The sequence below is a fragment of the Neopelma chrysocephalum genome, unplaced genomic scaffold (genome assembly GCF_003984885.1).
Source record: "Neopelma chrysocephalum unplaced genomic scaffold, ASM398488v2 Primary Assembly neopelma1_286, whole genome shotgun sequence".
Taxonomy (NCBI): domain Eukaryota; kingdom Metazoa; phylum Chordata; class Aves; order Passeriformes; family Pipridae; genus Neopelma; species Neopelma chrysocephalum.
The window spans coordinates 489,379-498,335 of record NW_020897948.1 but is presented as its reverse complement, the minus strand read 5'-3'; positions in this window follow the sequence as shown (position 1 = coordinate 498,335).

The window sequence follows — 8,957 nt, the reverse complement described above, 5'->3', positions numbered from 1 at the left end:
TTGTGGGGGAGGAAGAAAACAGGGACAGAGCAAAGCAGAAGCAAACAAGAAATACTTCAGGCACATATTTTTGGGGCAAAAATGCGGGTTTCCTGCAGGACTGGTCAGGCAGGTGGGAAGGAATAGGGGCATGAGGAGCAGCCACTTCCAGTAGGGGCAAGCTCCAGAGCAGTGAGAGGGAGGGTCTGAGGGTTTGAATGTGCTTTGGGAAGCCCCTGGTGTCCTTTCAGGCTGAGGGACCCTGAAGGAGGACCACAGCCTCAGCCCAAGGTTGCAGCACATGCAGGAGGACACCATGCAACACCACGAGGGAGGTGACTCTGCATTGTCCCCAGCTGTCACTTACCAAAGATGTCCCATGTTCCCTGCCTCCCTGATCCTGAGTGACCCTGGCTCTTGTGGCTGTGCAGGAAGGAGTGGCTTGTGGCACCCTGTGAGCCAAAATTAGCTCGTCAGCTGCTGCTCCCCTGCCCCCAAACAATGCCTGGCTGCAGGCTGGGGCTCATGCAGCTGTGAGAGCCAGTCTGCTGGGCCATCTCAGCAGCCACTGCTCCCTCTGTACCACCCCTGTGTGTGCACCATCCCCATCTGCATCATCCCCCTGTGGTCCATCCCTGTGTGTTCCATCCTTGTCAGCACCACCCTGGATGTGCTCCATCCCTGTGTGTGCTCTCTCCATGACCATATCCCCATGTGCCCCATCCCCACCATCCCTGTGTGCTCCATCCCTGTCAGCACCATCCCTGTGTCCACCACCCTTGTGTGGCCAGGGTTGAGGAGGCCACATGCCCTGGCAGCTGTTACTGCTCTCAGCTGCCACAAGGAGCCCTGTGCCAGCTGGACCGACCCCTCCAAGGTGTCCTCTGCTCCAGCACCTCATTCCTACCCACACTAAAGGCTGCTTGGGCCAGTGCTGCCTCCCCACACTGACAACACTGCAGTTTGGGGTTCACAGCTGGAAATCTTGAATCTTGAAGCTGAACATCCTAAAAATGCTTCAGTGAAAGTGAATCTGTGTCCAGGGGTGTCTTATAGGGGCAGTGATCCCCCACCACGGCCCCTCATCCTGCAGGGGCTGTGCCAGGGGGTCCCTGCTCTGTGGCAGAGGGGGCTGCACAGCCCTTGGGGAGTTGCTTGCTCTCTTAATTAGAGGCAGTAATTAGGATGCTCCTTGCTACCACATGCTGTGGGAGACTGGAGCAGGGATGCAGCTCATGGCCTCCCGTGTTGTCTTCCCATTTCCCTCCTCCATTCCAGGTGTTCTATCAGCACAGGGTGAGGAGGATGGGCTGTGGTGCAGCAGTGTGGCACAGCTCCTTGGGCTGAGGTGCCAGGGCTGCCCCTCCCACTGCCCTCCCTGCTGTCTGTCCCCTGTGCTGCCAGAGCAGATTTCGCTCCAGTTGAAAGGTCACGGACAAAGTCAAACAAAAACCCAGCAAGTCCTTCCCTTGCTGGCCTGCAGGGCTGAGGCTCCCGGACTGGCACTGCCTGTGGCCTTGGCCTTGGCACTGGTGCCCTCTCAGGGCTGGACTGGGGCCATGTGGCATCCCCAAATCCACCTGCAGAGGCAGTGGGGTGTCCCTGGGGTGTCAGCACGGAGCAGCTCCCAGGACATCCAGCACCCACTGCTGTCATGCCCAGTGTCCTGGGGCAGCCTGGCACCAGCCACCCCCCAACCCCGCTGCCCCTTCACTGTCCCGCCTCGGAGGAGCCCCTGGCTGTGCCCCTGCTCCCCTCTCATGGAATTCATCAGCCATAAATGTCTCTCAGTATCCCAACGGCCAACAACTGCTTAGGGATGGAATTGCTACTTAATTGCAGAAAATTACAAAGAAATGTATGTTTGGAGTGATGGGCGTCTGTTCTGACGTGAAGGATGGTGGCATTGTCCTCCCTGGGAGAGATTGCTGCTGCCACTCTGGGTTTGTGCCAGCATCAGGACACAGCTCAGCACAGTTTTGCTGCAACAAGTTTCTGCAGAATGAAGATGGGTCTGTGGGTTGCAAACAGCCTTGGGCAGTCCTTGTGTGCCCAGTGTCCCCACACTTGCAAGGATCATGCAGAGGATGGATATGTATGATGGCTCTGGATCAAATAACTAATTCCATCCCCAGGGCAAACCAGTCTGGAATTATTCTGGAATTATCAGAAACAGCAGCATGAGTCATCCCAGTGGCGAATATGAGATTTAAGGCAGGAGAGCTCTGGTATTCCCAAGGGAAAATGGCTGCTGGCAGGCAGTGTGCACTGGCATCCCAGAAAACCAATCTGGGCTGGGCTGCATCCCCAATAGCGTGTGCAGCAGAGTGGGGAGGGATTCTCCCCTTCTGCTCTGCTCAGGTGAGACCCCAACTCCAGGGCTGCCTCCAGCTCCAGAGCTCCCAACATAAGAAAGATACGGAGCTGCTGGAGCGAGTCCAGAGGAAGGCACAGAGATACCCCAAGGGCTGGAGCCTCTCTGCTCTGCTCAGGCTGGGAGAGCTGAGCGTGTTCACCTGGAGAAAGGAAGGCTCCAGGAGACCTTAGAGCCCCTTCCAGTGCCTAAAGGGGCTCCAAGAGAGCTGAAGATGGACTTTGGACAAGGGATAGGGGGACAGAAGAAGAGAGAATGGCTTCCTGCTGTCAGAGGACAGGGTTAGATGGGACATTGGGAAGAATCTTCCCTGTGAGGGTGGTGAGGCCCTGGCACAGGTTGCCCACAGAAGCTGTGAACGGGGCTTGGAGCAACCTGGGACAGTGGAAGGTGTTCCTGCCCATGGCAGGGGGTTTGTACTAAGTAACCTTCAAGGTCCCTTCCCACCCAAACCAGTCTGATTCCGTGGTTCTGTAAGTGCTGTCAGTCAGTTGGGCTGAGCAGGGCTGTGCAGGGGGGGGTTGTGTCCTTCCTGTCCCTTGTGGAGTGTGAAGCCAAAGGCTGAAACCCATCCTGTCCTGCCTGGGATCAGCCCTGCGCTCCTGATGGCCACTTTCAAACAGTGAGGAGAAAGCTCTGCTCCACATCTTGGATTCCCCCTCCCAGCAAGCTTTCCCCTTTGGTTTTTGGTTAAATTGCCCTTGTCATTATTCCAGCTCATTCCTTTTGCTCTCTGTGCAAGGACCAGGCAGAGTCCCTTTCCAAAAGGACAGCCCAGTGGTTGGGGGGACCCGGTGAAGCTGGAGGGAGGTGTGTGGGGCTGTGGGACTGGGCTGACCCTGCTTGGATGGGCTCAGCCCCAGTGCAGAAACTCGAGGTCTGGGGCAGGCCAAGAGCTTGTCATGACCCACCTCTGAGGCAGAGTCTTGTTGCCTTGGGGTTGAGTGACATAAGAATGAATGACTGGTGTATATATTAGGTAGATTTATTTTAAAACAATTTGATTGCAGAGGAAAGGAGGAAGGCAAATGTTTTTGTTCTTTTCTATAAAAGTTTAAAAATATCATGAAGAAAATATATGAAGAAAAGAAAGAAAGAGATGGAAAGGACAAGAGTAGATAGTGGAGGGGAAAGATATCACCACCCAGTGAATCCAATCATTGCAATTTCGATATCCACGGTCAGAGTAATGGTCACAGTCTCAATTCGTGGGGAGTGGGAACCCATTAAACACAAAGTTGGGTGTCTATGAAACACACAGACATTCAGGTTGGCATGGGAATGCCTACAGCCCTCCCCAGGGAGGGGATTCTTCATGTCTGATGCAACAGTATGGGGCATGCACAGTTTTCTGATGGAGTTCCTGAAAAGAATCGGGGGCTGCTTTGGGGATCCTCGGTGGTTGTGATCCCCTTCTGCTGGTCTTGCCTGCTCCTTGACCCCACTTCTGCATTGCTCTGCATGATGTGTGCTCACCATGGACCTGAACAGGCCACTTGTGCTGTTGGAGTTGGCTGCACATCTCCCAGGATGAAGCCTCTGCCATGGCAGGAGTCTCAAGGTGACAAATCCTGGGAGTGGGGGTTTTGGAATAGCTCAGCGGGCCCTGCCTGCTGCCTGCACCTCCAGGCAGAAAGTCGTGGTCCCAGTGCACCGAGCAGGCAGCCACCTCAGGGCCTGGCTGCTCCCATCCCCCTGGCACACACCGGGGCTCCATCCTGCCAGGCAAGCTCCAGGATGTGCCCGTGCTGCCCAGGAGCTCCAACCTGGAACATGTGGGGGCTGTCCCCGAGGCTTGGTTCCTGCTTCTTCCCAGCCCTGCTCCTGCATCCTGCTGCCCCCAGGGCCCTGAATGCCCCATTCACTCTTGCCCCATCCTGTCTCACAGCTGGCACTGCCACCAGCTCCTCCCTCAGCCCAGTCTCTTTGCCCCCACGGGCAGGGGCATTGCCAGGCCCATTCTGTGGCACCACTGGTGCTCAGCAAGGGCCGTGGGAGGAGTGGGCTGTGCCTGCAGGGCCGGGGACAGGGCGCTGTGACCCCTCTGCCCAGTGGCTCCCGTGGCACCTGGTGATGCTGCCTTCACCCCGACCCCAGCATGAACCTCATACGGCCCAGTGAGCCAGAGGGAAGCATCCCTCTGGCAGTCCTCCTCCCTCTTCATCCCCCTGGGGTGTTGCAGGGCTGTGAAAAGCCGCCTGCCTGGAGAGAGGCTCCCTCTTCCCCCCCCAGGAATTCCCCGCTGGAATAAATACAGCTAAGTATTTCTGAGCAAAAGCCTGGAGGGAGCAACATGCATCCCCTGGCCCATTGTGCCTCTGCCAGGGAAGGGATCTGGGTGCCAGAGCCAAAGTTGGGAGCATAAAGCACCCAACAGCCCAGGAGCCAGCGGGGAGTTGGGAAGGAGCTCCGGGAGCTCTTGGTGGGCAATGCAAGTGTGGCCTGGGATCCCCAAATCCAGCAGTTCCTGCCACTGGCCAGTGCCTGGACCAGCCTGACCTGCAGGCCCTGGGGAGCACTGGGGGCTCAGCATCCTGCACTGGCTCCTTCCCCACCCGCTCTGGGGAAGGAAACCCCCATTGCAGTGGGAGGTTTCGGGGTCCCACTGCACCGATGGTGCTGCCCTGGAGCACCCGTGGGCACAGGGACAGCGTCTGACAGGAAGAGTTTCTGTGCAGCACCGTGAATGGTGTCCATCCAACTGCTCCCAGACTCCCACAAGGTGCCAGGAGTAGCTCTGGGATGGCTGGAATGAAGCTTGGGATCACAGGACACATCCTGAAAAAGGAGGGCCCCTGGGGAAGAGGAGCCTGGGGGGCAGCACCCCTACATCACACTCTCCCATCACCTGGGATCCCCCCAACCTTCAGCAGGAGCTCTGGGTGCTCCCAGCTCTCCCAGCATCCCCGAGCCCTCCTGCCTGCTGCCCATCACTGCTGTTAAAATAAATTGACAAAATAAACCTAATTTGGACTATAACTCAATTTTCTCAACCTGAAAGGCAGAGTCCTGCAGTCGATCATCACCAAGTCCCCACAGGCTCCTGCTGCCGGGGAAGACGGAGCCGTCGCTGCGCTAATGAGTGAATTAGCTAATGAAAACAGTATTTAAAATAATCACAATATTTCTTTATTTGCATGTAAAGATGACATAATAAAAGATAATTAGCAGCGTGTGAAGCAGTTCTACTACTCAATTTTCTCAGTTTAGCTAATTAATTATCTTAGTAAAATGCATCATTATGGCTAATTTTAGAAAATCCAGCAGCTGCAAGGTCAGAGTGGGAACAATTTCAATTTGTAATTGGAAAAAACATGAAAGTGAGTCAGATAATCTTTTATTAGATAATAATAATAATAATGAATCACACAGGCACGTATATTAAGTATTTTAAGAGGCAGAAAATGCACTGAATCATTGAATAATGTCATCAAATGGGCCTCCGTCAGGGGCTGCTGGGGGAGCACGAGGGCACTTGGCCCCGCCTGGAAGAACACGGGCCCCAGTGCGGGCTCGGGGATGCCCCTGCGGGGTGGGGGCTCCAGCACCGTGGAGGGGCGGCGCCCCGGGCAGGGCAATCCCAGCAGAGCCCCACGGCGGGGTGAGCACGGAGCCCCCGGGGCCCCCCGCAGTCTGGGGGGGCTGCGGGACACCAGGGTGGCAGAAGGGCACGTGCTGGAGAGTTCCCAGCGGGGATGTGCCGGGATGGGGGCGGTGGGCACGGTGGCAAGGGGGGGGGGCTGTGCTGGGGAATTAAAAACCCAGTTTGGGGTCGGGGCTGAGACACGATGGGGAGGGAGCTCAGGACCCCTGTGGCACTGCCCGTCAGCCCCACGTGCTGCCCCCACGCCCCCGGGACACCCCTGCTCTGCTCGGGCTCTGCCCCGCACGGCTGCGGGGGTCACACCCCGCACAGCCCGTTCCCCCAGAGCCCGCAGAGCGGGGGATGCCGATGCCTGCGGCTCTTCCCGTCCCACCGGCACCAGCGCCAGGGGCAGCCAAGGAAGGAGGGACTGGAACATCTCCGCCTTCCCAGGAACACCTTTGTAAGAATCCCTGGTGTGAGCCCAGAGCCGAGGGGGGTCAGCTCTTCCCATCCCACTCCGCTGGGGTGCCGAGCACAGCTGGGTCCCATGTGCAGAGTGGGTAATTTTGGTACAGCAGAACTGTAATAAACTGTTTATTAAGATTAATATAGTAATATAAAATATAATTTATAAAAATATATTTAAGAAAGCAGAAAATCTCATGGCTCTCGTGGAGGCAGAAAGAGCAGTTTAAACCTCATCTGCACCCGGGTGAGCCTCCACCCAGCTCCTGTGGCTGCTGCCATGCCCGAAGTGCTGCTCTCGGCTTCTGGAGCCTCACGGGAAAGGAGGGGGATCCCCAAAGCAGCAGGCAAAGCCGAAAGCCAGAGCTGAGCCCCCTGGGCTGCTCCAGCAGCTGGGTGCTGGGTGTCACAGCAACACGCTGCCCTCCCCTGGGATGTTGTCACCGAGATGACCTGACCCACACCCTGGGATGCCCCAGTGGCCTCTACAGCCCTGGGGTACCTGGCCAATGTGGCTACTGGGCAGCCCAGTATCACCAGCACAGCCCAGGCACATCCCAGTGGCAATGATGTGGCCCAGGGACACTGGGGGCACTGATATGATCCAGGGATGCTCTAGAAGCAGCAGCACAGCCCAGGGACACACCGTCAGCACCTGCCTGGCCTGGGCACAGTGAGTGTGCTGGAAGATGCCACCAGCCACAGCTCAGCCCAGCTCCACTTTCAGCCTCTTCCCCCCTCCTGACAGACGTGTGTTTGTGGCCAGCAGCCAAATAATATTTTCTCAGTTTAAAGCAGTAACTAAATTACATTTCACCCTGGAAAATCATCTGCAATGCAATTTGGCTTCATCTGTGGTCAGAAGCAGCCATGCTGCAGCAAGAACGGGTGTCTTTGGTGTTGGTGTGCAGTGCTTCTGCTTCCTCAGGAAGTTTATAGGAATTGAGCTGACAAAGATTACAGAGAGTGCTGGGGAAGAGTCATCTCCTCTACACCCCCCTACCAGCCCCTTTTCTTGCCCGGACTGGGCAGGACATGGGGTTAATTCTCATTTCTGGCTGTGGCAGAGGGTGAGATCAACACTGCTGGGTTAGTCCAGGCTGCGGCCACTCTTGCCCCATCCCTGGATTTGTTACTCTGTTCTTACAGCAGCCACCCGTGTGCTGCCTCCCAAACAACCCCAGGTGCACCACAGCGGTTCTGTGACCCCACTCCCAGCCTGGGCAGTGAACACCCGCGGGGCACAGGGGACCTTCCAGAGAAACAGAGCAGCTTCCCAGGGCTGCTCCCGGCTGGGCCCTTCTGCCCCAGGAGCTGAGGCTGAGGAGCCACTGGAGTTTGCCTTTGAGCTCCTGGGCTCACAGCTGAAGCTTGTTCCCCACCGTGCAGCCACACAGCCCCCTGTGCCAAGCACTGCCTGTTCCACAGCCTCGGCTGATGGAGCAGCACTTCCAATCCACGGCTCTTAGGTGGGATTTCCATTCTCCTGAAACAGCTGAGCAGTGACTGATCCCTCCCCAACATCCCTCCTCCCAAGGACCCCAGACCAGGAGGTGCCCTCAGCCTCCTGCCCAGTCCCTGGTCCTGTGGGGAGCTCTCCCAAGGCCACCCTGGGGGCTGCCACACAGGATGGTCTGAGGATCTGCGGGTGCCACTCCACTCCCACAGCAGGGTTCAGGGGCTGCTGTGACCCCGGGTCAGGCTCCAAAGCTCTGGGTGTCCCCACACCCAGCACAGCTCGGGAAGGGGGGATGCACCTAATGCTCAGCTGTCAGGTCTGTCAACAAAACTGGGGAAAGGAGAGGGGGGCTGGCAGCAGCTCGGGGTGACCAGCGCCAGGGCAGGATGAGTCCATGGCACCCAAGTGCAGCATGTGGCAGGAGGGATCTGGGCCACTCGGGGTCCTGCCACCAGACTGCCTGCACTTCATTTTGCCAGGGACAAAGAGCCTGTCCACTTTGGGCTGAAAACTTGTGTTAGGAGAGCTGCAGCAAAGGAAAGTTCTTTCCCTTGCCTGGGGGAGGAACAGACATCAACTGAAGAGCTGCGCCCTGCACGGCTCCGGCATGGCCACAACCTGCACTCAGCAAATGAAAGCTGTGGAAAGGCCACTGGAAGAGCAACATGCAGAAGCCCCCAGTGAGCAAGAAGCCTGAAGGAGTGGGCAGGACACAGGGCAGGAACAGCCAAGGGTCCTCAGACCCTGGGAGAGGCTGGGCTGCTCCACTGGGGCCTTTTGCTTCCTTTGTAAGGAAGAAGAAAGCATCGGGCTCCAACACCTGCCCCAGAATACCCTTCCTGCCCCTGGCCACGCACTGTGGGATGGTGAAGGAAGATATTTAATGCTCACTTGTGTGATTCTTCAGAGATCAGTGTGGGACCGGCCCTAACCTTCCCTGAAGCATCGTGGTGAGGAGCTTGGGCAGGTGGCACCAGCTGAAGATACTAAAGATGGAGCCAGCAGGAAAACAGATGTTCACATATCCCGGCTCGAGGTTTCTGGAACAGTCAGATCAGTGTTTTTGTTCCGGCCCTCAGGTACATCGAGGTGGG